The sequence below is a fragment of the Symphalangus syndactylus genome, chromosome 16, assembly GCF_028878055.3.
Source record: "Symphalangus syndactylus isolate Jambi chromosome 16, NHGRI_mSymSyn1-v2.1_pri, whole genome shotgun sequence".
Taxonomy (NCBI): Eukaryota; Metazoa; Chordata; class Mammalia; order Primates; family Hylobatidae; genus Symphalangus; species Symphalangus syndactylus.
In genome coordinates, this window is record NC_072438.2 from 64,410,746 (window position 1) to 64,438,644 (window position 27,899).

The 27,899-nt window shown below is 36.9% G+C and overlaps 1 long non-coding RNA gene across 1 annotated transcript; it reads right to left on the reverse strand.

Moving 5' to 3' along the window:
- On the reverse strand, positions 1-27,547 carry LOC129465000 (uncharacterized). The gene is made up of 4 exons (XR_008651821.1): positions 27,458-27,547; positions 26,331-26,452; positions 621-695; positions 1-293 (listed from the first exon to the last, which is right to left on the reverse strand). It is a non-coding gene; the product is annotated as an uncharacterized lncRNA (long non-coding RNA).
- Positions 27,548-27,899: the final 352 nt, after the last annotated feature.

Genomic DNA, 27,899 nt, shown 5'->3' on the forward strand with positions numbered 1-27,899 from the left:
TTTACTTTTGAGCATTTTTAATTATGGTTTTTGTTTACTTTTCCAGTAGAAATTAACTGTTATTTGTCCTTTCCACACAGAAAACATTTTATCCACTTTCCCCACTTATTACTGTAGAATGTACGTTGGGCATCCCCGGGCCTTGACTCTTAGGCTTGTCATTCTTCAGACATCCCAAACTTCTGGAGACTTGACTGAGGACCAGGCAGGATGAATGATCTGTGCCAGGAGGCAACATTGTCTTTTCGCATGGCCTGATTTCAGGAGAAAAAGCAGATTCTGAAGAACTGGCCCTGGAAGTCAGCATACTGCAAGTGAGAATGATATTGTTAAATCTACTGACAACAACTTAGCTCTCTTTCCGTTCCTCAAGTCGCTTCTTATCCCTAATAAGCCCACCATAGCAAAGAAGCTAGACTGTGGGTACTAGATTATCATGTTTAGCTTGGTTAAGCCTCAGAGCCTAATGATGACTGCATACTTCTACCCCACCGCTACTGGCAAGGGAGACCTTGTGGGCACATCCATACTCATTGTATTAGTCAGGGTGCTCTAGAGGGACAGGGCTAACAGTATAGATGTATATATGAAAGGGAGTTTATTAAGGTGTATTGACTCACGCAATCACAAGGTGAAGTTCCACAATAGGCCATCTGCAAGCTGAGGAGCAAGGAAACCAGTCCGAGTCTCAAAACCTCAAAAGTAGGGAAATCGACAGTGCAGCCTTCAGTCTGTGGCCAAAGGCCTGAGAGCCCCTGGCAAACCATTAGCATAGGTCCAAGAGTCCAAAAGCTGAAGGACTTTGAGTCCAATGTTCAATGGCAGGAAGCATCCAGCATGGGAGAAAGATGGAGGCCAGAAGTCTTAGCCAGTCTAGTCCTTCTACATTCTTCTGCTTTTATTCAAGCTGAGGTGGCAGCTGATTAGATGGTGCCCACCCAGATTGAGGGTGGGTCTGCCTCTCCGAGCCCAGTGACTCAAATGTTAATCTCCTTTGGCAACACCCTCACAGACACACCCAGGATCAATACTTTGCATCCTTCTATTCAATCAAGTTGACACTCAATATTAACCATCACACTCATCTTGTAGATTAGAAGGGCACACTAAGTTCTGGATTATGGTTTGAGAGAAAGATCACTGTTATCCTATTAGGTATATGAACTTTATTTTGTAAGAATTAAAAGGGTAATTGTATAATTTAGGGGGACAGCAGGCACTTATTGGTAACCTATGTAATAAGCTTACAATTTGACTTTGTGATGGAGGGAAAACATTTTCCAGTTGGGCTTGCTTTTCCTGGCAGGACTACGCTAAGAGATCTGAAAGCAGTTGAGATTTACCTAAAAACTGTGGTTCTTTGCCTTTTTTCTAGTGTAATACATATGCTCACATATGAAACCATTTCATAGGTGAATGTGGATTTAGACAGTTAAATTACTGTTGGAATAAAATAGATTTTGGATAATGCATAAATGACATCCCCTAGTTTCTAATTTTTTTTTTCCAAAATTCCTTTGTCACACACCTGTGTATCTCAACTTCCCAGATGAGGAGAGATAAATGTAAAACAGTAATGGTCTTTTTCTTTGCCCACATAGTGTTTCTGGCCTAGACTGACACAAATTAAAAGATCAAGGACAGACGTCCAGTGACGTAAGTGGAGGAGAGAGTGTGGGGAGGACACACTAGTCGGTATGTGTTTTCTGCTTGGGATAAAAGTTTTTGAGAAACTAAAATGTGAGTTGGAGGGTATATTGAATGATGCCTCTTGCTAGGTGAACCCATGGAATTGTTATTGTACATATTTACATATGAGGTGTAGCAGAATAAAAAAGGTGGAAAATTACTATTAAATGGATTTGCTTTACAATGATCATAATCTCAATTAAGAATGTAGTGGTACAGTTTTGTCTTTCTGGATTTGTGACAATTTGGGCTTGTCTTTAGTAAACTATTAATGGGTCAGACTTGGTCTTGTGACTGGCATCTGGAGAACAATGTAATTTCAGACATTCATGAGAAAAGAAAAGATGTTGGAATTATACATAAAAGTAGCCTGAGAGTTTGACATTCTTTTTCCTGTTAGTACATGGGAGCATAGTTATTTGAAGAACAATATTTCAAATATATGGTCCTTTGAGTAGGAATGCTACTGTGTTACCCATAATTTTCGAGATTTTTTAAAACTAAAATTAGCAGTTTTTTGGTTTTTGTTTTCAGCTACTCTGAAGACCAGCTAATTTTTCTCTTTCAACATATATTGCATGTTTACAAAGGCCTTACCTAGTATTGCCTAAATATGATGAGAACTGGAGTTGAGAGTCATGAAACCTGAATTTTATCGTTAATTTATTTATCAATTATTTATTAAGCCCCTATTACATATTCTGTATTGAGAAACAAGGATGGATTAGACTGGTTTCTGTCATCAAAAGTAGTAAAACCTTGTGGATTATAATTATCTATCATTGTGAGACATCTGCCCACCTCATACAATGAATAAATATGCATAGGTATGGGTTCATAAACGCAGTTTTGTTTTGTTTTAAGCTTATATAAATAGTATTCTGAACTTATCGTTTTGAAATTTTGTTTTTGTACTTATTTTAAATTGCTGTTATTGTTTATTGTTTAATTATTGTGAATTATCCCCTTATAAAAATATATAAAATATATTTATTTCTTTTTTGATTAGTCAGAATTTTGATTGTTCCGGTTTTTGCTGTTATCAAAAAAGATGTCGTGAATATGCTTGTCCATGTCCCTTACGCCTATGTGTGTTAAAGTTTCCAGGAAGAAACTTACGTGGTCATAGGAAAAATGCATTTTCAACTTTATCAGCTAAGGCCAAATCCAAATCGTTTACCAAAGAGCATGTACCAATTCACACTCATCAGTAGCATAAGAGAAGTAAAACAGCCTCTTATTGCCAGACTTCTAAACTTTTTGTCAGTTGAATGAACATCAACTAGTGTCATATGATTGTTTTAGTGGTAATTGTCCTGAATTCTTTAAGTTTGAGTTGTGTTTAACATATTTATTAATACTTTTAGTTTCCTCCCCATGAATAATACTGACCTTTTGGTCATTTTATTTGCTTTAGATCACTCTTTTATTACTTATTGACTTGATCCTTATTCTTTATATAGTAATCTAAGTATTAATTGTTTGCAATTTGTGGATAAATATCTTTTCCTGGTTTATCATTTGTCTTTTATTTTTGTTTATAGTTCCCTATCCTACTCAATTCAGTATATTTGAACTTATCAATCATTCTCCTTTGTTTTGTTCTTTTTTCTCATCCAAAAAATATGTTACTACTCCAATTCATAAATTATGTTCTCCTATATATGCTTCTGAAATCTTTAGAATTTTAGTTTAAATATTTGTTAATAACTCATCTGTAATATATTTAATGTTTGGTTTTTATGCTACTTTTTTCATATGTTTTACTTCTACGCATATTACAAACTACATAATGGATTATTATTATTTTTGCTTTAAGTGGGTAATTATTTTTTAAAGAAATTATTACTGAAGTCTTTCATACTGGCCATTTCTAATGCTCTTCAGTTCTTTCTGTAGACCTGTGTTTCTATCTGGTATCATAACTTAAAGCTGAAGTACTCCCTTCACCAATTTTTATAGTTCCAATCTGCTGGCAATGAAGTCTATCAGCTTTGTTAGTCTGAAAATGTTTTTGCTTCACCTTCATATTTGAAGGCTATTCTACTGAATATAGACTTTTAGGTTAGCAGTGACTAAAAAAAATTTTTTTTAGCTCTTTAAAAATACTGTTTCATTGTCTTGTGGGATGCATTATTTCTCATATGAAGTCAGCATTCATTCTTGTTTGTATTTTTCCCCTTTGGTGCATTCTCTCCCTTTCTCTCTCTCTCTCTCCATATATATGTTACACACACACACACACACACACACACACACACACGGAAAAGCCAATGGTGTTGCTCTGGTATGAGTCCGAACATTTGACAATTGGTAGTGCTGATGGTGTAAGTCCCAGTCTAAGGGCAGGAGAAGACTGATGTAGTAGTTCAGTCAGGTGTAGAAAGAAAATTCTCTCTTCCTCTACCTTTGTGTCCTATCCAGGCCCTCAGTGGATTGGATGATGCCTATCCACCTGGAGAGGGATATCTGCTTTACTCAGCATACTGATTCAAACATGAATCTCGTCTAGAAATACTCTCACAGACACACCTGAAATACTATTTAACCAAATATCTGGGCATCTTGTGATCCAGTGAAGTTGACACATGAAAGCCATAACACATACCCATTCTCTTTTTCTTCTCTTTGGTTATATTTGAGGGTTTCCTCTTTCTCATATCCTATCTAAATTCCTTCCTTCCTTCCCTCCTTCTTTCTCTCTCTTTTTCTTTTCTTTTCTTTTCTTTTCTTTTCTTTTCTTTTCTTTTCTTTTCTTTTCTTTCTTTCTTTCTTTCTTCCTTTCTTCCCTTCTTTTTTCTTTCCTTCCTTCCTTCTTTCTTTCTTTTTCTTTCTTTTCTTTCTTTCTTTTTCTTTTCCTTCCTTCCTTCCTTCCTTCCTTCCTTCCTTCCTTCCTTCCTTCCTTCCTTCCTTCTTTCCTTCTTCCTTCCTTGCTTCCTTCCTTCCTTCTTCCCTCCTTCTTTCTCTCTCTCTCTCTTTCTCTTTCTTTCTTTTTCCTTCCTTCCTCTTCTTTCCCTCCCTCCATCCCTCCCTCCCTCTCTCTCTCTTTCTTTCTCTCTTTCTTTCTTTTTTCATCTTCTGTCTTTCAAAGGAATTTACCCTGTTGGTTATATTGCTTTTCTTTGAGAATTAACACTTTATTTATTTTATTTATAATTAATTAGCACATAATAATTATATATATTTATTGGATACAATGTGATGTTTCAATGCAAATACACATAGTATTATGACCAAATTGGGGTAATTTCCACATCCATCACTTTCAACATTTATTATTTATTTTTTGTGACAATATTCAAAATCTCTTCTAGCTATATGAAATATGCACTGCATTGTTATAGTAACCCTGTTGTATTTCTTAATGATATTCTTACTGGCAGCAATTAACTATCCTCAGATCCATTCAACTCTTTAAAAAACACATTTTACCCCACCACCTCTTAGCTCTGTTATCTTAGTTTTCTCTCATTTCCTAGCATATCTTTCAAGAGAGTTGTATCTACTTGCAGTTGCTATTTCCTCAACCCTCCACTCACCCCTTAACCTGTTCCAACCTGACTGGCTAAAGTCACCAACCACCTCCATGCTACCAAATGCAATGGAGATTTAAAATTATTTATAAGTGTCTCAGCACAATATGACTTCATTGAATATGCCTCATTTATTTAAATGATCTCTTTATTGGTTACTGAAATAGTATATCTTTCTGGTTTCCTTTCCTACCTCTTTGGCATTTAATCTCTTGTCTTCACTGGGTGCACATTCTCTTCATATTGGCCATCAATTACTGGGATTATTTGAATTTCATTTGTAGATCTTTTTTCTTTTCATACTCTTTACTTTTATATTAGAAAATCTCATCTTTTGTTTGTTTGTTTTTTGAGAGGAGTCTCACTTTGTTGCCCAGGCTGGAGTGCAGTGGTGCCATCTTGGCTCACTGCAACATCTGCCTCCTGGGTTCAAGCGATTCTTTTGCCTCTGCCACTGGAGTACCTGGGATTAAAGGCAGGCACCACCACACTCGGCTAATTTTTGTATTTTACAACCATGTTGGCTTGGCTTGTCTTGAACTTCTGACCTCAAGTGATTCGCTTGCCTCAGCCTCCCAATGTGGTGGGATTACAGGCCTGAGCCACTGCACCCAGCTGGGAAATTTTATCTTTAACCATGGCTTCAATTACCATGTACCTATTTTTTTATAGCTCTTGGATATTTTTTCTCTAGTCCAGAATTCTTTTCTGAACTCCAGACACATATTGGACTATACACTCAATATTGTCCCTCAGATATCTGAAAAAATTCTCAAATTTCAAAGGTACAATATCATTCTCATGATTTTGTTACATCAAATATAATCCTTTTCAATTATTTTTTTATATGATGAATAGGACCATTATTCATCCATTTTGTCATGTCCAAAATCTAGGGGTCTACTTTTATCTTCCCCCTACTCTCCAACATAAATCAAATTTATTACCTAGTTAACTTTAAAATAGATATTCAATCTGTAATATCTTTCTGTCCAAGTCTATTTATATCAACAGAAGCTTAGTTCAAGTTGCCATTTTTCCTTGTCTAGACCACCATAATTATTCCCTGACTGTTATCAGCTATATGTTTAACAGTATGTACATTGAGACTTTTAATTGTTTCAGAGTTTTTGCCACAGCTCCAAAGCTGAGAACAATAGGTAAAAGATACCCCTTAATTCTGATGTACTGCTAGTCATCTTTGTAATTTATTAGATAAACAAATTTATGATTCCATATGGCTTATATAAGAGAATTCTAGAGTTTACTGAGAAAATTTAGAGAAGAAGAGAATGTTTCCAGGGCCCTGGTAACTTCAATAAGAGGACATTTCCTATAGTTTTTAGGGTTAATAAATTCTCAGTACATTTAATCTGGCAGGGATACTGCAGATTTTTAAATGACATTGTGGTTATTGTAGAGCTAGTTTTGTTTGCTTACCTCTCTCCTGAGACTCTTGCCCTTTCCTTTGATGTTAAGCTTTATCTGACACTTAAAGTAGAGATTTTGCTGCGTTTCAGCTTCTGAATTGTGAGACATTTCTGTAGAGAGATTAGCATGACTTTACAGGCAAAATTCTGTAGCCCTTTTTCACCCAAAAGTTCCTATATCTTCCAAAAATAATTTCAAGTATTCTCCCTCTAACTATAACAGGTATGTACGGTTATGAAAGGAACTAAGGGAAGAAATCCCTTTCAATGTTTCAATTCCCTTGTACATGAGCTGTCTGGCACCTTACGTATGGGAACTGCCAACGCAGCTTGTTTGCTGACAAAATATAACTCTGCAGAATTATCACACAGTTTCATGGTTTAAAAGTCAGATGGAAATACATCTCTTCTGTACCTAATTGCATTCTTGTTGTGGTTACTGATCGTTTGACAATATTAGCAAATTTTTCTGTCATCCATATTTCCAGCAGGGCCTCCAATGTGAAGCTAGATTCTTAATCCCAGATAAAAACGGTAAAATGAGATACACCAAGCAAGAACAAAAAGATAGAAAATTAATGCTGATTCTTTCAGATAGCCTGTTCTTTTTTATCATCTCTACTAAGCCAAGTGATATTTCGTGTCAGAATTTTTCAGAAAGCGCTAGTATCAAAGACATCTACAGATGTGGGAGGCTGTAACATGATTGTATGTGTAACTTCTTCCATCTGTAGAATTGTTCATAAATTGTAATAAAATACCTCATGGAGTGTATTTTGCTGAAATATGTCACTTTTATAAGGGTCTGTTTTATATTTATTTGTTTATTATTTTTTTTTTTTGAGACAGAGTCTTGCTGTGTAGCCCAGGCTGGAGTGCAATGGCGCGATCTCTGCTCACTGCAAGCTCCGCCTCCTGGGTTCACGTCATTCTCCTGCCACAGCCTCCCAAGTAGCTGGGACTACAGGCGCCTGCCACCACACCCGATTAATTTTTTTTGTATTTTTAGTAGAGATGGGGTTTCACTGTGTTAGCCAGGATGGTCTTGATCTCCTGACCTCGTGATCCACCCGACTTGGCCTCCCAAAGTGCTGGGATTACAGGCATGAGCCACCGCACCCGGCTTGTAAGGGTCTGTTTTATAAACTAGACCATGTCAAGTACTTTGGGAGAGACAATGGAGAATGCATTTCAAGTGTTATTTTGGCTACTCAAAGGTATTGTTGAAAGCATACAAAACCAAAAACTCTTAAGAAATTATTTTTGTTCTCCAAGAAACTCATGTGATGTGTCAGAACAGAGCAAAAAGGCAAACAAAAGGATCCATTTCACTGCCACAGGAGGTGTTGCCTGAAGAAGATGAATCACATTACAAATTATCTAATTTAAAGCAATTCAGAGATACTTCAGTGTGAAATTTAGTATATTTATAATTTTGACAAATGATTTATTATGAAGTCTTTCATTAATTAAAATAGTGCCAATTGAAATTAGAATACTGGATTTTTTTGGGGAAAAAGACATAATTTTGTCAGCTAGGTTTTGCTTCTAATGAAGAAATAACTATGTAAATGATTTCTATTAATATTTTAAAATAGCCTTTATATTCTTATTTTTGTAACTGCAAAGGAATCATACTTCATACTCAATCTCTATTAAGTCTTTAGGTCATGCTAGGTGCACAGTAAGCTATTAACTAGAGATTTTAAGCAGCATAATTAGAATAATAATTTGTATCTAGAAGGGGAGGGAAAAACACTCTTCTTATCAATCATGATGGAAATTTAAATATTTTTTTAACCTGAATCAAGACAGTTGGGGAATTTAAAACTGATTGTAGGACTTTAGTGAAAATAAAGATTTTTTTAAAGATTTTTGAAAATTCTCTCTTCCAGAAAAGCAATGAGAAAATTGGCAAAAACTTGTTAAAATCAAAACTTCCAGAACTCTAAAAACTAACAAAAGGCTTGCAGCAACATGAAGTGCATTCCCCGCCCCCCCCGCCCCACCCCAGGAAAAGTGGCAGAATCTCAGTAAGAACAGAAAGCTTTGCGATGTTTTCATTTATCATAGTTCCACTTTCTAGCATCCAGCTCTGTGGTAGCCTTGAAAACTGACAGTCTGCATCAGAGTGAAAACTGGCAGCCTGGCTGCAACTGGAAGTAGAAAGGGTTTGGAGCTTCTTCAAAGACCCTTGCCAGAGCATTGCCATTACTTGTCCTGTTGATGGTTTACTTAAGACCTCACTTGCAAGGCTGTCTTTATTTGACCTCAGTCAGAGCTACCAGTGCAAAAAGCCTCTTCTCTGAGGGTGTTTGTCAAAAACAATTACAGGCAATTGCTTAACTTCATGCCATGAATGACTGTTGAGGCAAACAGTAGACAAACCATGAAGCTAAAAGGAAAAATCAGGTAAACAAAAATTCAGTAGGAGTTTTGGGAAAGCCCTAAGATATTTCTGGGATTCTAAAACACTATAGGCATGCATGTGACTGTAAGCATACTCAGAAAAAAAGTGAAAAGTCCTTAAGCTCTTACTTCTCATTGATTTTGTGACTCTGTGCAAACAGAAAATGAAGACTAAGAAGGAGTGATCAACTATCTGACTAAGTATTGAAAAATTTTATGGGAGCCTAGTGAGAATTAGAGCCATAAAGAAGGTGCCACCTGAGGAGAGCTTTAACCTCCCTTTAGCCAAACCTAGCAGGAAGCCAGCTGGTAAGGGGACCTAGGATTGATGCAAAATCTAAGAAAAGAGAACCCAGAGAGGTAGGTCTAGCTCTTGCCTTGAGAGTAGTTGTCTATCAAGAGAAAATAGTGACAAAACTTCTACTGGAAGATTGTCAGGGCCCAGGGAAAAATAATAAACATTTCCAGAGAAATAAAATGATCAGTGGTTTCCAGGGACTCGAGGGTAGGAGGGGAGAGGTATGATTGGTTACCAATAGACATAACGAACTTTTGCCATAAGGAAAATATTTCTTATCTGGATGTGGTATTAGTTAAACAGGTGTATATTCAAACTAATTCAACTCTACACTTAAAACAGATATATTTTCGTGTATATAAACATAACTCAATAAGTTAGACTTAAGAAACAAATGCTTCCTGAATCATAAGACAAAAGATAAACAGCCCAAATAAAAATAGGCAAAGAAAATTTAAAGGCAATTTACAGAAGAAATAACTTTTGTGACCCTTCCTCGCCCACCAGAAATAAGAAGGTTCTCAAACTCTGGAAAATTTAGTAAACTATAAATTTATGTAACACCAAGATAAATTTATACAACACCAATAAAATATAAATTTATACAACACCAATAATTTATACAACACTATCCTCCTGCAGAGATGTAAAATGTTTCTACAGTGTACATCTAGAAATGAAATTACTGGGCCATATGGAATGGACTTGTGTAACTTTCAAGACCTTCTTATATTGTTTTCTAAAGTTGTTGTTCCAGATTACATTCTTACCCTGAGGTCTCCATTTTCTCACATTTTGCACAACAAGTGTTTAAAATTTTTGCCAATAGAAAAAATCTGTTTTATTATTTATTATTTTATTATTTAGAATGTTTTTCTAAATCTATTTTTTTCTATTGGCAAAAATGTTTTCCTCCTAAGGCATCATTATAAACATGCAGTCAAATTGCATGCAAGGCTACTAAGTTTCTTCCTTCCCTTTTGAAGGAATTGCAATCTTCCACCTCTTGTGAAGCCACAGGGACACAGGGATAGTGTGGAGAATGCTTCTGTGGGCATCTGATGCTTTATCCTATGACTCAATCCCAGAGCCTAGTATAAATTTAAACAGGCACAACTACACTCCCGTTGACTCTCATAAAAGGGGCTCTATAGTGAATTATGCAATGATTTCCAACCTGCAGAAAAAGCTTTATAAAATAAATTATTATGAAAGTATCAAGTTGTTATAGTTTGATCTGCGATTGTTTTAATGCTTTAAGGAACTGAATGCTCTACAGACATTGATGCTGAAATTAGAGTTGTGAATGAGTTTCGAGTCTTGTGTGTCTGTCATTAGCCAATTAACAGAAACTCCTTCGTATGTGCCTAAGCTTACTGGATCATAGTTAAAGGAAAACGAGTCTACTAAAAAGATTAGCTGTTCCAAAATAAGTTTTTCAAGAGGCTTTTGAGCCAAACTAGAAAGACAGGACAATCTCACTTTATTGTGAAATAATATTCCATTAACTAAGGACTGAAGCAAAAATCCAACCATTTCCAAGCTAAACATATTGAATGAATCAGTAGCCTAGATTATCCAAAATGCAACAATTATTTTTAAAAGATGTTACTTTTAAAACTTGTCAGGAAGTCAAGGCATGAACTCCGAGCAGAAGGCAGTGGGCAAACGTCAGAAGGTTGGATTCTCAGTCCTAAGTCTGACCACAAGCTGACTGACTCTTGCAACCTGTTTATCTCTAATAAGCTCCAGCTTCCAATAGGAGTTTGATTGCACCATATGTCTTTGAAGACCTCATCAAGCTCTCAAATTCTATTAAGGTGTACCATATAAATTTGCAATATTTGATCAATTTTGTCTTCAGAAATGGTTAGGTCTGTGGTTAAACCTAAAAAATTCTAATCCGAGAGACTTTACGGATGCTTACAAAAACCTATGAGATTTTTTTGACAAAGAATATTGAATATTCTGATTTCTGACTACAAGTAACTTCAAAATATCTGATTGGAATTTTGGCATATTCAGTCCAATAAGGTTATTTTTATTGGAGAGAAAAGCAATCAATTAAGCATATTATTTAATTGATTCAATTGAGCAATTGAACGTGGCTCACGCTTGCAATCCCAGCACTTTGGGAGGCGGAGGCGGGCGGATCACGAGGTCAGGAGATCGAGACCACGGTGAAACCCTGTCTCTACTAAAAATACAGAAAATTAGCCGGGCGTGGTGGCGGGCGCCTGTAGTCCCAGCTTCTTGGAGAGCCTGAGGCAGGATAATGGCGTGAACTCGGGAGGCGGAGCTTGCAGTGAGCCGAGATTGCGCCACTGCACTCCAGCCTGGGGGACAGAGCGAGACTCCGTCTCAAAAAAAAAAAAAAGCCACTCTCTACTGCATAGATTATGCAATTCAAACTATGTGGTCCCTCCCTCATTAGGTGCTAAAATACACATATCATATGAAATAGATTATTTATCCACATATTAAATCTCACTGGGAGTTTTGTGTTTTACTGCTATACCTAACAAAAGCAAAGAACCATTTTTAAGTGAATATGTATTTTTTCTAAATAGACTGAAATATTAATGTGTATTAATGGAATTCTTATCAATCTCTTGTAAGTATAGCTATGCTCAGAGGTGCCTCATGAGCAGCAATGTGATTTGAATGGAGTTCATATTTTTTCCCATTTAAAATTGTCCTACTTCATCAGATTAAATATGTAGCTTTTTTCCTAGAAACTTGTTTTTAAAATGTACATTTTGAAGGAGTGGGGAAGATAATCCACTCAGTTCTAAACTCTTGGTTTGGTTTAGTTGCGAGAGCATGGAATTGGGAAGGTGTTACTGTGATCCAGCCTTCACCCTGAAACCAAAATCATCTGCCCTACATTGCTTGGACACTGAGAACCAAAACTACCTAAGTCCTCATCCCCCTCTGAAACAAAACAAAACAAAATAAAGCAAAACAACTAAACCTTACTGTCTATATTACTGGAAGATCTTTGAATCTTTTGTGCCAACATCTTTACCTTGCTATTTCCAGCAGGCCAGAAAAGTTGGTTAATTCTTATGCAATCCTAATCAAGTCCTCCCTTTCACTTTTCCTCCATCTTACACAAAATTTCCAATTCTTAATAAATTCTGTTCTTGCCCTATTCCCTTCATGACACTGCTGAAACTTTGTGGAGATAGATGGTGTTATATATTATATTAAGCAATAAACTAAATGTCTTAACAGGTGGTGTTAGTGATATTTGAAAGCTGGCACTCAACAGCCTACTTTACAAATTCACCAGCATGGTTAGGATTACATGCTGAACATTCCTGGCCTCAATGTGAAAAGCCATAAAATTCAACCAGAGGATTGTAATCTTGCAATGCAATTATAAGTTATAATTTCACTAATTTGCCTTTATTTTGTAGGATTATTAAGGAAGTCTACTTAAGAACTTAGGTAGACTTTATGTTTATTCATTAAACATATAGTGTGTAACTAATTTGAGGCAAGCATTTTTCCAGGCTTTGGGGATTTAGTGGTAAACAAAGTGGTATGTTCTTAGTGTTCATGGTGTTTGGGGGAAGGAGATAGATAATGATCATGTGAACAAGTGAATAAGCAAGATCACTACACGCTGTACTACTATAGGAAGGAAATAAACAGTTGAGGACCTAGCAAGGACACCTAGGATCAGACAGACTGAACAAGAAAGACTTTGTTGAGTAGGAGACATTTAAGCTGAGGTCTGAGGGAGGGAGATCAGCCATCCATTGAAGGGCTAGAGGAAAATCTTTTCAAGTAGGGAGCATAATGGGAAAAAGGGGGCTTAGATTATTCAAGAATAAAGAATGGTCTCTTGGTTGAAGTGCCAAGAGAAAGGAGTAGAGAAAGATGTGCATTTATTGAGATATATTTTCAAGTCAACACTAGTAGGGTTAGGTGAGAAGAATGACGAAGTAATTGTGATTCACTCCTGATGGTCCCTGCCTGTCACCAAGTAGAACTCTGGAGGAAATGGGAACTCATCATTACCTGAATCCGGCACCTTTCCACCTGATTCTCTGCTCATTCATACTCAAACTCAGCCTCACTTCCTCCAGGTTAGTTGCAATATTTTCTGCCTTGGGTCAGGTAAGATAGGAGTTATTTTATTTTTATTTATGGGCCTTCATTAAGAAGTAATTTAGCTAGCAAAAAGTACAAAGCCAGAGGCATCACAGCACCCAACTTCAAACTGTACTACAAGGCAACAGTAAACAAAAAAGCATGTTACTGGTACAAAAGCAGACACATAGACCAATGAAACAGGTTAAAGAACCCAGAAATAAAGCCACACACCCACAACCATCTGATCTTCGACAAGCTCGACAAAAACAAGCAATGGGGGAAAGGATTTCCTATTCAATAAGTGGTGCTGGGATTACTAGCTAGCCATACACAAAAGATGAAAACTGAACCCCTTCCTTTCACCATATGCAAAAATCAACTCAAGATGAACCAAAGACTTAAATGTAAAACCTAAAACTCTAAAACCCCTAGAAGGAAACATAGGAAATGCCATTCTTGACACAGGTCCTGGCAAAGATTTCATGATGAAGACACCAAAAGTAATTGCAACAAAAACAAAAATTGACAAGTGGTACCTAATGAAACTAAAGAGCTTCTGCATAGCAAAAGAAACTATCAGCAGAGTCAACAGACAATCTACAGAATAGGAGAAAATATTTGCAAACTATGCATCTAACAAAGGTCTAATATCCAGAATCTATAAGAAACTTAAATCAACAAGCAAAAAATAAACAACTCTATTGTCAGGCCTCTGAGCTCAAGCTAAGCCATCATATCCCCTGTGACCTGCACATACACATCCAGATGGCCGGTTCCTGCCTCAACTGATGACATTCCACCACAAAAGAAATGAAAATGGCCTGTTCCTGCCTTAACTGATGACATTATCTTGTGAAATTCCTTCTCCTGGCTCATTCTGGCTCAAAAGCTCCCCTACTGAGCACCTTGTGACCCCCACTCCTGTCTGCCAGAGAACAACCCCCCTTTTTCCTTTACCTACCCAAATCCTGTGAAATGGTCCCACCCCTATCTCCCTTCGCTGACTCTCTTTTCGGACTCAGCCCACCTGCACCCAGGTGAAATAAACAGCCTTGTTGCTCACACAAAGCCTGTTTGGTGGGCTCTTCACACAGACGCACATGAAATCTATTAAATAAATGAGCAAAGGACATGAACAGACACCTCACAAAAGAAGACATACACGTGAGACCAACAAGCATATGAAAAAATGGTCAACATCACTAATCATTAGAGAAATGTAAATCAAAATTATGATAAGATGCTATCTCATGCCAGTCAGAATGAATATTATTAAAAAGTCAAAACATAACAGATACTGGTGAGTTTGCAGAGAAGGGGGAATACTTACACACTGTTGGTGGAAATGTAAATTAGTTCAGCCATTGTGGAAAGCAGATTGAAGATTTCTCAAAAAAACTCAGAACTGCCATTTGACCCAGCAATCCCATTAATTGGTATGTACCCAAAGGAATATAAATCGTTCTACCATAAAGACACATGCGTGCATATGTTCATCGCAGCACTATTCACAGTAGCTAAGACATGGAATCTACCTAAATGATCACCAGTGGTGTACTGGATGTGAAAATGTGGTACATATGTACCATGGAATACTATGCAGCCAACAAAAAAATGAAATCATGTCCTTTGTAGTAATGTGGATGGAACTGGGGGCCATTATCATATTAATGCAGGACCAAAAAACCAAATACCATATATTCTCACTTATAAATGGGAGCTAAATACTAAGTACACATGGGAACAAAGAAGGGAACAGTAGACACTGGAGCTTACTTGAGGGTGGAGGGTGGGAGGAGGATGGGGATTGAAAAACTACCTATGGCATTTATGCTCATTACCTGGGTGATGAAATCATCTGTACACCAAAGCCCCATGACACACAATTTACCCATGCAACAAACCTGCACATGTACCCCCGAATCAAAAATAAAAGTTGGAAAGAGGAATCCAAAGAAACAATTTGTCTTTTAAAACTATATATGTGGGTGCCATTTGGAAACAAGCCTACTTTCTCTGAGAAGTTGCCACAAAAATACTTGTCCTCCCTGTACCAGTTGAAAATCCAGGCTGTCATAGCCAAAGGGGTACTTGGCTAACTTTCCCAAAGCATCTTAATTTATATTAATTTACGCATTACTTAATATTCCATTGCACTAAGGACTTGCCTCCTTTGGCGTAATACTATTAAACCGTCAAATAATGTAAGTAATGTTTTCCAGTTTCATCTTGACCAAGCCACTTTCAGAGTATTATTTGGTTTCCCATTTAGAATGAATACTGAGTATTTAGAAGACAACCAAATAACCCTTAACAGGATCATTTACTATGTGTGAATTTTCCTACTTAGTAATTCTGTAATTTGCATGGAGGATGTATAGGTATATATACATGTTTTAGTTCTGGCTGCTATGACAGTCTTAGACTGGGCAGCTTATAAACAATAGAAATTTATTTCTTACAGTTCTGGAGGCTGGAGTCTGAGATTAGGGTCCCAGTGTGGTCTGGGTCTTGTGAGCATTCTCTTACAGGTTGCAGGCTGTGACTTCTCTTTCTTTGTATCCTCACTTGTAGAAAGAGAATGTTAGCTATTTGGCTTTTTCTGTTTTTAATTTATTTTAATTTTTGTGGGTACATAGTAAGTGTACATATTTAGATCCCATCATTTGCAATACCCTGGATGGAAATGGAGAGTGGACTGTCTCACGAGTTACATGAGATAGTTTGGTACAGGCATGAAATGTGTGGTAATCACACCACGGTGAATGGGGTATCCATCAACTTAAGCATTTATCCTTTGTGTTTCAAACAATCCAATTATACTTTTAGTTATTTTAAAATATACAGTTAAATTATTTCATACTACAGTCACCCTGTTGTGCTAGCACATACTAGATCTTATTCATTATTTCTGTGTTTTTGTGTCCATTCCACATCCCCACTTCCTCCCTGCCCCCACCCCCCACCACTCTTCCCAGCCTCTGGGAACCATCCTTCTACTCTCTACCTCCATGAGTCCAGTTGTTCTAATTTTTAGCTCCTACAGATAAGTGAGAACATGCAATGTTTGTCTTTCTGCCTGGCTTATTTCACTTAACATAATGACCTGCAGTTCCATCCAGGGTGTTGCAAATTACAGGATCTCATTCTTTTTTATGGCTGAATAGTACTCCATCCTGTATATGTACTACATCTTCTTTATCCATTCATGTGTTTATAGGCCTCTATGTAGCTTCCAAATCTGGGCTATTGAGAATAGTGTTGCTAAAAATATGGGAGTGCAGCTATCTCTCTGATATACTGATTTTCTTTCTTTTGAGTATATATCGAGAAATGGGATTGCTGGATCATATCATAGCTCTATTTTTAGTTTTTTGAGAAATCTCTAAATTTTTCTCCATAGTGGTGGTAATGATTTACATTCTCACCAACAGTGTATGAGGTTTCCCTTTTCTCCACAGTCTAACCAACATTTGTTTTTTGTTTTTTTTTTTTTTTTTTTTTTTTTTTTTTTTGTTTTGAGACAGAGTCTCGCTCTGTCGCCCGGGTTGGAGTGCAGTGGCGCAATCTCGGCTCACTGCAAGCTCCGCCTCCCGGGTTCATGCCATTCTCCTGCCTCAGCCTCCGAGTAGCTGGGACTACAGGCGCCCGCCACCGCGCCCGGCTAATTTTTTGTATTTTTTAGTAGAGACGGGGTTTCACCGTGGTCTCGATCTCCTGACCTCGTGATCCGCCCGCCTCGGCCTCCCAAAGTGCTGGGATTACAAGCGTGAGCCACCGCGCCCGGCCCAACATTTGTTATTGCCTGTCTTTTTGATAAAAGCCATTTTAACTGGGGTGAAATGATCTCTGGTAGTTTTGATTTGCATTTCTCTGATGAGCAATAATGTTGAGCACCTTTTCATGTACCTGTTTGCCATTTTTATGTCTTCTTTTGATAAATTTCTATTCAAATATTTTGTCCATTTTTGAATTGGATTACTGTATTTTTTTCTATAGAGTTGTTTGAGCTCCCTATATATTCTGGTTATTAATACCTTGTCAGATGGATCATTTGAAAATATTTTACCCCATTCTGTGGGTTGTCTCTTCACTTTGTTGATTGTTTCTTTTGCTGTGCAGAAGATTTTTAACTTGATGTAATCCCATTTGTCCATTTTTGCTTTGGTTGCCTGTGCCTGTGGGGTGTTACTCAAGAAGTCTTTGCCCACTCCAATGTCTTGAAGAGCTTTCCTGAAGTTTTCTTTTAGTAGCTTCATTGTTTTAGGTCTTAGATTTAAGTCTTTAATCTATTTTTTATTTGATTTTGTATATGATGAGAGATAGGGGGCTAGTTTCATTCTTCTGCATAATGGATATCCAGTTTTCCCAGCACCATTTATCAAAGAGACTCTCCTTTCTCCAATGTATGTTCTTGGAACCTTTGTCAAAAATGAGTTCACTGTGGATGTATGAATATAACTCTGGGTCCTCTATTCTGTTCTATTGGTCTATGTGTCTGTTTTTATGCCAGAACCATGCTGTTTTGGTTACTATAGCTTTTTAGTATAATTTGAAGTCAGATAATGTGAGTCCTTCAGTTTTGTTCTTTTTGCTTAGGATACCTTTGGCTATTCTGGGTCTGTTATGGTTCCATAGAATTTTTAGAATTTTTTTTTTCTATTTCTGTGAAGAATGTCATTGTCATTTTGATAGGAATTGCATTGAATCTGTGTATTGTTTTGGCTAGAAGGAACGTTTTAACAGCATTTTTTCTGCCAATCCAGGAACATGGAATATTTTTTCCTTTTGTTTTGAATCCACTTCCATTTCTTTCATCAGTGTTTTATAGTTTTAATTGTAAAAATCTTTTACTTCTTTAATTTAGTTCCTAAGTATTTAATTTTATTTGTAGCTACTGTAAATGGGATTACTTTCTTGATTTCTTTTTCAGATTGTTTGCTGTTGACATATAAAAATGCAACTGATTTTTGTATGTTGATTTTGTATCTTGTGACTTTACTGAATTTGTTTATCAGTTCTAATAGTTTTTTTTGGTGGAGTCTTTAGGTTTTGCCAAACATAAGATTATATAATCTGCAGACAAGGATAATTTGACTTCTTCCTTTTTTCTTTGTCTTGTCTGATTGCTCTAGCTATGACTTCTAGTACTTTGTTGAATAACAGTGGTGAAAGTAGGCATCCTTGTCTTATTCCAGATCTTAGAGGAAAGACTTTCAGTTTTTCCCCATTCAGTATGATACCAGCTGTGGATCTCTTGTACATGGCTTGTATTGTGTTGAGGTATGTTCCTTCTATACCCAGGTTTTTGAGGGGTTTTATTATGAAAGGATGTTGAATTTTATCAAATGCTTTTTCAACATCAGTGAAAATGGTCATATGGTTTTTGTCCTTTATTCTATTGATGTGATGTATTACATTGATTGATTTATGCGTGTTGAATCATTCTTGCATCCCAGGAATAAATCCCACCTGGTCATGAAGGATGATCTTTCTAACGTATTGTTGAATTCATTTTGCTGGTATCTTGTTCAGTATTTTTGCATCAATATTCATCAGAGATATTGGCCTATAGTTTTCTTCTTTAATGTGTCTTTGTCTGGTTTTGTTATCAGGGTAATACTGGCCTCACAGAATGAGTTTGGAAGTATTCCCTTCTCATCTATTTTTAGAGTAGTTTGGGTACGATTGTTATTAGTTCTTCTTTAAATGTTTGATAGGTAGAATTTGTCAGTGAAGACTGGGTCCCAGGCTTCTATTTGCTGGAATACTTTTTATTACAACTTGAATCGCATTGTTTGTTATTGGTCCGTTCAGGTTTTGAATTTCTTCATGGTTCAATCTCAGTAAATTGCAAGTGTCTAGAAATTTATCCATATCTTCTAAATTTTCCAATTTATTGGCATATAGTTGCTCATAGTAGCCACTAATGATCCTTTAAATTTCTGTAGTATCAGTTGTAATATCTCCTTTTTCATCTCTGATTTTATTTATTTGAGTCTTCTCTTTTTTTTTTTCTTAGTCTGGCTAAAGGTTTGACAATTTTGTTAAACTTTTCAAGCAACCAACTTTTTGTTTCATTAATTCTTTTGTATTGTTTTCTTCAGTTCAAATTCATTTATTTCTGCTCTGATCTTTATTATTTTTTCTTCTACTAATTTTGGGTTAGGTTTGGTCTTGCTTTCCTAGTTTTTAAAGATGCATTGCTAGGTTGTTTATTTGAAGCTTTTCTTCTGTTTTGATGTAGGTATTTATAGCTATAAACATTCCTCTTTGTACTGCTTTTGCTGTATCCCACAGGTTTTGGTATGTTGTGTTTCCATTATCATTTGTTTCAATAATTTTTTTTGATTTTTTTCTAAATTTCTTCATTGACCCACTGGTTATTCCGGAGCACATTGTTTAATTTTCATCTATTTGTGTAGTTTGCAAAAATCCTCTTGTCATTTTTGTTTTTTTATTCTATTGTGGTCAGAGAAGACACTTCACATTATTTTAAATTTTTGAATGTTTTCAGGCTTGTTTTGTGACCTAACCTATGGTCTATCCTTGAGAATGATCCATGTACTGAGAAAAAGAACATGGATTCTTCAGCCATTGGATTAAATATTAGGTAAATATCTATTAGGTTCATGTAATCTATAGTGCAGACTAAGTCTGATGTTTCCTTGTTGATTTTCTGTCTGGAAAATCTGTCCAGTGATGAAAGTGGGTTGTTGAAGTGTGCAGCTATTATTGTATTGAGATCTATCTCACTCTTTCACTCTAACAATATTTGCTTTTTGTAACTGGTTGCTCCAGTGTTGTGTGTACATACATTTATAATTGTTATGTCCTCTTGCTGAATTGACTGCTTGATTATTATACAGTGACTTTCTTTGTCTCTTCTGATAGTTTTTGTCCTGGAATCTGTTTTGTCTGATATAAGTATAGCTACTCCTGCTTTATTTTTTTTTTTGATTTGTTTGTTTCCATTGGCATGGAATATCTTTTTTCATCACTTTATTTTTAGTGTATGTGTGTCTTTACAGATGAAGTGTGTTTCTTGTAGCAACAGATCATTGTGTCTTGTTTTTCTTCCATTCAGCCATTCTATGTCTCTTGATAGGAGAGTTTAGTCCATTTACATTCAATGTTATAACTGACAAGTAAGGACTTACTCCTGGCATTTTGCTATTTGTTTTCTGGTTTGTTGTGGTCTTCTCTTCCTTCCTTCCTGTATTCCTTTTAGTGGAGATAATTTTCTCTGGGGGTATGATTTAATTTCTTGATTTTTATTTTTGGTGTATTTGTTGTTTTTTTTTTATTTCAGGTTACCATGAGGCTTTCAAATACTATCTTATAAACCATTATTTTAAGCTGATAACAGTTTAACAGTCTTTGCATAAAAAACAAATAAGCAAAAAGAAAACTAATACAAACTCTACACCTTAACTTCATTTTCCTGCTTTTTAACTTTTTGTTGTTTCTATCAATATTTTATTGTACTATTTCTTGAAAAGTTGTAGTTATTATTTTTGATTGGTTCATCTTTTAGCCTTTCTTCTTAAGATAAAAGTAGTTTATACACTACAGTTACAGTGTTATAATATTCTGTATTTTTTCTGTGTACTTACTATTACCAGTGAGTTTTTTTTACCTTCACATGATTGCTTATTACTTGTTAAAGTCCTTTCTTTCTGATTGAAGTACTCTTTTTAGCATTTCTTGTAGGAAAGGTCTGGAATGGATGAAATCTCTTAGTTTTAATTTGTCTTGGAAAGTCTTTATTTCTCATTCATGTTTGATGGATATTTTCACCAGATATACTATTCTAGGGTAAACGTTTTTTCAGCACTTTAAATATGTTATGCTACTCTCTCCTGGCCTGTGAGGCAGCAAGTTGTCTTCTGGCCCAGGGTGTGTCTAGATATGTTGTCTGGGAATTAGAGCCTGGAATGGGGGCCTCAAAACTCTGCCTGGTACCCTATCCTACTCTGGCTGAACTGGTATCCAAGATGTAAGAGAAAGTCTCTTTGCTCTTTCTCCTCTCCTCAAGCAGAAGGAAGGAGTCTTTTTTGGAGCCATGAGCTATGTAGACTAGGATTAGGGCAGGGGAGGCACAAGCACTCCCTTAGCCACCCTTTCTGGTATCTCAGTAGGTTGTGTGCCCCCTCAGTCCACTGGCTTTGAGTCTAGCTCAGCAATAGAATTCTCCTAGGAGTTGCAGTCCTTGTGGCCTAGACTGCCTTTCAAATGTATTCAGAGCCCCATAGCACTTTAGCCTGTGGTGGCATGGCTTGCCAGAGCTCAAAGTTCAACCACTGGGATGGGTAATTTCCTTCTGGCTAGGCCCAGTCCAAATGCTCCTTCGTGGATGGGCATCAGCTAACTACAGCTCAGTTCTGTTTTCTGCTGTGATGGCAGAACCAAGTTCAATGCAAAGTCTCACAGTCATTGTGTTCTTCTTCCACAAGTGCACAGGTTCTCCATATCACACAGCCACAGGGGTTGGGGGAGGGGTGGCTTTAGTAAATCAAGACTGCTTTTTCTCCTCTTCTCAGTGCCTCTTTCAGTAACATGAAGTTAAAACCAGGTACTGTAAGTGCTCACCTGATTTTTGGTTCTTATGAAGGTGCTTTTCTTGTGCAGATAATCGTTAAATTTGGTGTTCCTGCATGGTGGGGACAATCAGTGCAGTCTCCTATTCTGCCATCTTGCTCCACTCCTGGCCTCTTCTTTTAAGAGTACTAATCCCATTCACAAATGCTCCAATGTCATGACCCAGTTACTTCCCAAAGGCCCTCCTTCTAAATACCATCATGTCACAGGTTAGAATTTTAAAATAAGAATTTTGGGGACACACACACACACATATATATATATACATATAGATGTACATTTATAGTCAAAATTCATTATTCACAGTTTCTATATTTACAAATTCACCTACTTGCTGAAATTTATTTATTTGTAACCCAAAATAAATGCTTGGGGCATTTTTTTTTTTTTTTTTTTTTTTGAGACGGAGTCTCGCTCTTTTGCCCAGGCTGGAGTGCAGTGGCGCGATCTCGGCTCACTGCAAGCTCCGCCTCCCAGGTTCACCCCATTCTCCTGCCTCAGCCTCCGGAGTAGCTGGGACTACAGGCGCCCGCCACCGCGCCCGGCCAATTTTTTGTATTTTTAGTAGAGACGGGGTTTCACCGTGTTAACCAGGATGGTCTCGATCTCCTGACCTCGTGATCCACCCGCCTCGGCCTCCCAAAGTGCTGGGATTACAGGCATGAGCCACCGCGCCCGGCCTGCTTGGGGCACTTTTGAGGTTATTCACATACATGAGCAGAGTGAAAAAAATTTGACTTGTTCAATGCACATATGCCCAGCTGAGGTTAAACAAGGCAGCACTCTGCCTTTTTGTTTCATGTATAATAGCGTAAATAAGGGTCCTTCCATAGTCTATTTATTGCCATGGTTTTTACTCTTGTGTGCTTCTTGTTAGTGATTTCACCATTTAAAATGGCCCCCAAGTGTAGTCCAAAGTGCTGACTAGTGTTCCTAAGCACAGGAAGGCTGCGATGAACCTCATGGAGAATATATCTGTGCTTGATATGCTTAACTCACATATGGCCTATAGTGCTGTAGGTCATAAGTTTGATGTTCATGAACCAACATTTATTTACTCAGCAGTTCTTGAGTGAACCTTTAAGAAAAGTTGTCTTTAAACAGAAACATTCATAAAACAAAGTTATATATTGATCTGTTGATAAAAATGTGACCAGAGGCTTATAGGAACCTCTTCCTGTCTTTTCTCTAGGAAGAATGTTTCAGTATTTGCTAATTCAGTGCTCACAGCATTTTTGTAAACATAATTCCATGAATATTGAGAATTAACAGCATATATTACATCCATAGATGTATAGTAATTCTGTAAGTTGAAAGGAAGTTTCTATCTATCATCTATCTATCTATCTATCTATCTATCTATCTATCTATCTACCTACCTATCCATCCATCTATTCATCCATCTATCTGACATCAGGTGTGGGATATTTCGTATTAATAGAAGCCAAGCACATATTTCCATGAAATTAAAAACCACTGAGATCTAAGCACTAGCATAGACTTAGCATAAGTCTTAGCCAGTTTTGTGTTTCCATGTGTGTGCTATTTTTATTTTTAAAATACATTGCTTGGCTGTATGCTTTACTGCTCTCGTTCTTTTCTCCCCATCTCTGGTATCTTAGCCAAATGTGTCCGACTGCATATCGTTGCCTCACACCCATAGGGTATTTTGTTTTGTTTTGTTTTGTTTTGAGACAGAGTCTCACTCTGTCACCCAGGCTGGAGTGTAGTGGCATGATCTCAGCTCACTGCAACCTCTGCCTCCTGAGTTCAAGCGATACTCGTGCCTCAGCCTCCCAAGTAGCTGGGATTACAGGCTGTGCCACCGTGCCCAGCTAATTTTTGCATTTTAAATAAATACAAGGTATCACCATGTTGGCCAGGCTGGTCTCGAACTCCTGAACTCAAGTGATCCTCCCACCTCAGCCTCCCAAATTGCTGGGATTACAGGCGTGAGCCACTGCAACCACCACCCATAGGGTTTTTCGCGTTTATGCTTAGCTCCTATTATTCTTTTTACATCAGCTACTTTGCTCTCTTTACATGCACAGACCTGAACTATTTTCCTTGAAGAATTCCCCCATTCTCACTTCTCTACCTCTAGACAGCTATAATCTCTCACTTCTATAAATACTATGGTCTTTTCATCTCTGTGGCGGTAGCATATTGTACATCTGATTTTGATGATTTGGGTACTTGTCTCACTCATTTTGTGTTTCCCACTTTGCCTAACCCAAGGCCTTGTTCAATATATGTTTACAGAATAAAAATATTTAGTCCTCAACAATTTTAGGTCACAAACCTCTTTAAAAATGACTAAAGCTTATTCTCAGAAAAAAAGTGTAGTACAACTTAAAAGTTGTACTACATTTCTGAGTATTTGAACCTCTTTTCTCCATCACCACCACCTCTCCAAGTCCACGAAGTCTTTGTTAAAAACTTCTTATTTACTTCAGTCTCCTCAGAATGACAATGGAAAGTTGATGTCCACAGAAGTCAAGTAACTTGTCTCAGGCTAGTGGGAAAGCTAAGACTGGTGCTGGCATTTTACCATTTTCAGGATAGAGGTTTTTCTATGTGGGTGATTTAATCTTGACCATAATAATGTTCTCCTGTTTGCTCCAAATGAGGAGACAGACAGCTAAAGGAAATTTCGTCCACTCTTAACCACAGACTACTGTGCTGGTGGATGTTATTGAAGTCAAAAAGGAAGTAGTATTATGTAGAGTCAACAGAAAGCGGTGGACAGAGAAGCAGAAAATTAATTGCAACCCCTCAAACCTGCCATTTACCATTTCTGGGTCTCTACCTCAGCCAAAAAGTTTTGGGGGAATAAAGAGTCTAATGACCCCAGGGAATCGACATGTGTTCTTCAGAGGAGGTCAGTAGTCAAACACTAGTCTAGTTGGTTTCATCCTACAGCAGAAAGTCAGGTAAAGTAATTAGTCTCAACATCTCGGGGGTGCTGACTCATTTCCACTTCCTTTAGAGTAGCCACTCAAACTCTGTCCACCTTTTTTCTCCATAGAAACATGATAAAGATCATTTCTCTGGAAGCATTCATATTTCAAGAAGCTCTGTATGATATACATTAAGGTAAATATTCCTAATCCTTGTCTCTAGGGTTAGAGAAGGTTGGGCTGTACTTTGCTGTTTTTAAGCCAGTAGCCAGACTGAATTCACTGTTTTTCCTTAACTCAGCATACCGGATGACCCTTGGTTGCAGCCGTAACCAATCCTTTCTCAAGGACAAAATCACACCTGCCTCTCTTGTCCTCTCCAGGCTCTGAGCTAAAGTCTTGGCATCTTTCTCATATGCCCTCCAAGTAGTAGTCCAAAAAGATACCAAAACTCAGATTTTATGGAAAAAGATGTTTCCTGTAATATCTTTTATCTTGGCTTTAACAGTGTGCATTTTAATAAAAATATTGACTTAAATATTGACTTAAATTTATGTGTTTGTTTATGTTGCTACTCGCTGCGGACTTGCTTGATTGGATTAGGCAAGTTTTTTTCCAGTTGGTTTGAGGTACTAGAATTTCAGGAAGTCTCAGTTTCTTTTTTTTTTTTTTTCCAGCAGCAGAAATTTTGGGTCAAAATGTCTAGGCTCTCTAGTGCTCAGTGCTGTAGAAATTAAAACATTTAGATGTTCTGGATGACCCAACTTTAATTGTGATAAAATATATGTTGGATATATTTTATTGACATTTTTTCTTATCTACTGACTTTTATTTTAACTTTTTAATACAAAATCTCCCCTATTGATTGAGAATATACAAAATTGTGGTTTTTATTGGATTGAGTTTGAAATATATTCTGATAAAAAGCAGAATTTAAATGTTATAAGTTGCCAAAAAGGGTAGAATCACAACTTGATAATAAACCTAAATATAAATTTAGAAATTAAAACATTAAAAAGTTAAGAAAAAATAGATTTTTTGGTCTTTTGTTTTCTTCCTTTCAAGTATAAAACACTTCACAAATGCATTGCTATAGTAAATATTTAAACCTTATAAAAGTATATAGATAAAAATAGCAACATTTTCTTTTTCCTTCAAATATCACTCAGCTCTCTAATTTTAACCAGTGGGTGATATTAACATTTTTAAAGGCTAAAAATAAATAATACTTAGAGTAAAGGGGAGAATAAATTTTCTAATAGGAAAAAAAGTGATTTTAAATAAAAAATGATGTTGAAATCAATAAAAAAATATTGAGAACATGAAGATAAGGGATAAACATTAAAAAGTAACTAATGGTGGGCACCTGTAGTCCCAGCTACTAGGGAGGCTGAGGCAGGAGAATGGCGTGAACCCAGGAGGCGGAGCTTGCAGTGAGCCGAAATCACACCACTGCACTCCATCCTGGGCAACAGAGCCAGAATCCATCTAAAAAAAAAAAAAAGAAAAGAAAAGAAAATACTAAAACTTAGAAGTCATTAGAATTTATACAAAAGCAATAATATACACTAAAAGATATATAAATTGATAGATAATATTCTGATTATATATTTTTGTGAAATACATAATTATACATAATAATAATACATATATCTGTATACTATAAAACCTGGTGACTTAAGCAAAACCCATACATTACATCTCGCAAATTCTAGGTTATGAATTTGGGAAGTGTTTAGTTGGGAATTCCTTTGTTCCACATGGCATTAATAGGAGTTACTTGGTATTCATCTAAGGCCAAGCTGGTCAGGAAGGTCAATGTCAGACTCAGTGATACCCAATATTTTGGTGGGGATTACTGGAAGTCTGGGTTCAACTGGATCTCCCCTTTTCCATATAGTTTCAACGCCTCTCTATATAGTCTCTCTGGAAGAGTAATTGGACCTCTTGTGTGACTGCTTAGGGCTCAAGAGAATATGTGGGCCTGCCCAGAACTGGCATAGTGTCAGTTCCACATTCCGTTGATCAAAGCAGTCATAATCAGACCCAGATTCAAGACGAGGGTGAATAGATATCACGTCTAGATGGGAAAAGTTTCAAAGAATTTGTGGCCATCTATAATCTGCCACAGATAGTAAAGTAAATTTGTAAAGTATGGCAAGAATTTAGAAAAAAATGAAAGGAGATGAGCAAATGGAATCAAAATCTTCCATCAAAGCAGAACCAAGAGCAGTTTAAAAAATAGAATATCCATATTTTCAATAAAAATAAGGAGCTCAAATTCATCAAACAAACAAAACTATAACTTAAACTAGCCAAGTGGCATGGATCCTTGGTAGAACTAACTGAGGAGAAACAACATGGCAAGGCCAACAACCCAGGACATTTTGTTTGTTTTTTATATGAGGGTATATTATTGTATTAGTTATCTATTGTTACCTTATAAACTAACAGCCCCCTGCCCCACCATAAAAAAAAAAAAATAAAACTTACCACGTTGCAGTTTTTGTGAGTCAAGAATCTGGCAGCAGTTTAGCTATGTGGTACTGGCTCAAGATTTCTCAAGAAGTTTCAGTAAAGACTGCCAGCAGGGTCGCAGTGTCATCTGAAGGCATGACTGGGGAGGGTCACTTCCAAGATGACTCATGCAGTTCTTGGCAGGAGTTTCTGTTTCTGGCTACATGGGCCTGATCATAGAACTACTCATGACACAGCTTCCCCCAGAGTGGGTGACGCAAGGGCAAGAAGGTGCTCATCTAAATAGGAAGATGCAATATTTCTATAATCTGATTTTGGAAATGACATATCATCACTTCTCCTGAATGCTATTGGTTACAGAGACTGACCCTCGTACAGAATAAGAAAGGGGTAAACCAGGGTGCAAATACCAGGAGGCATGAATTATTGGGGCCTCTTGAAGGTAGGTAGAGGAGTA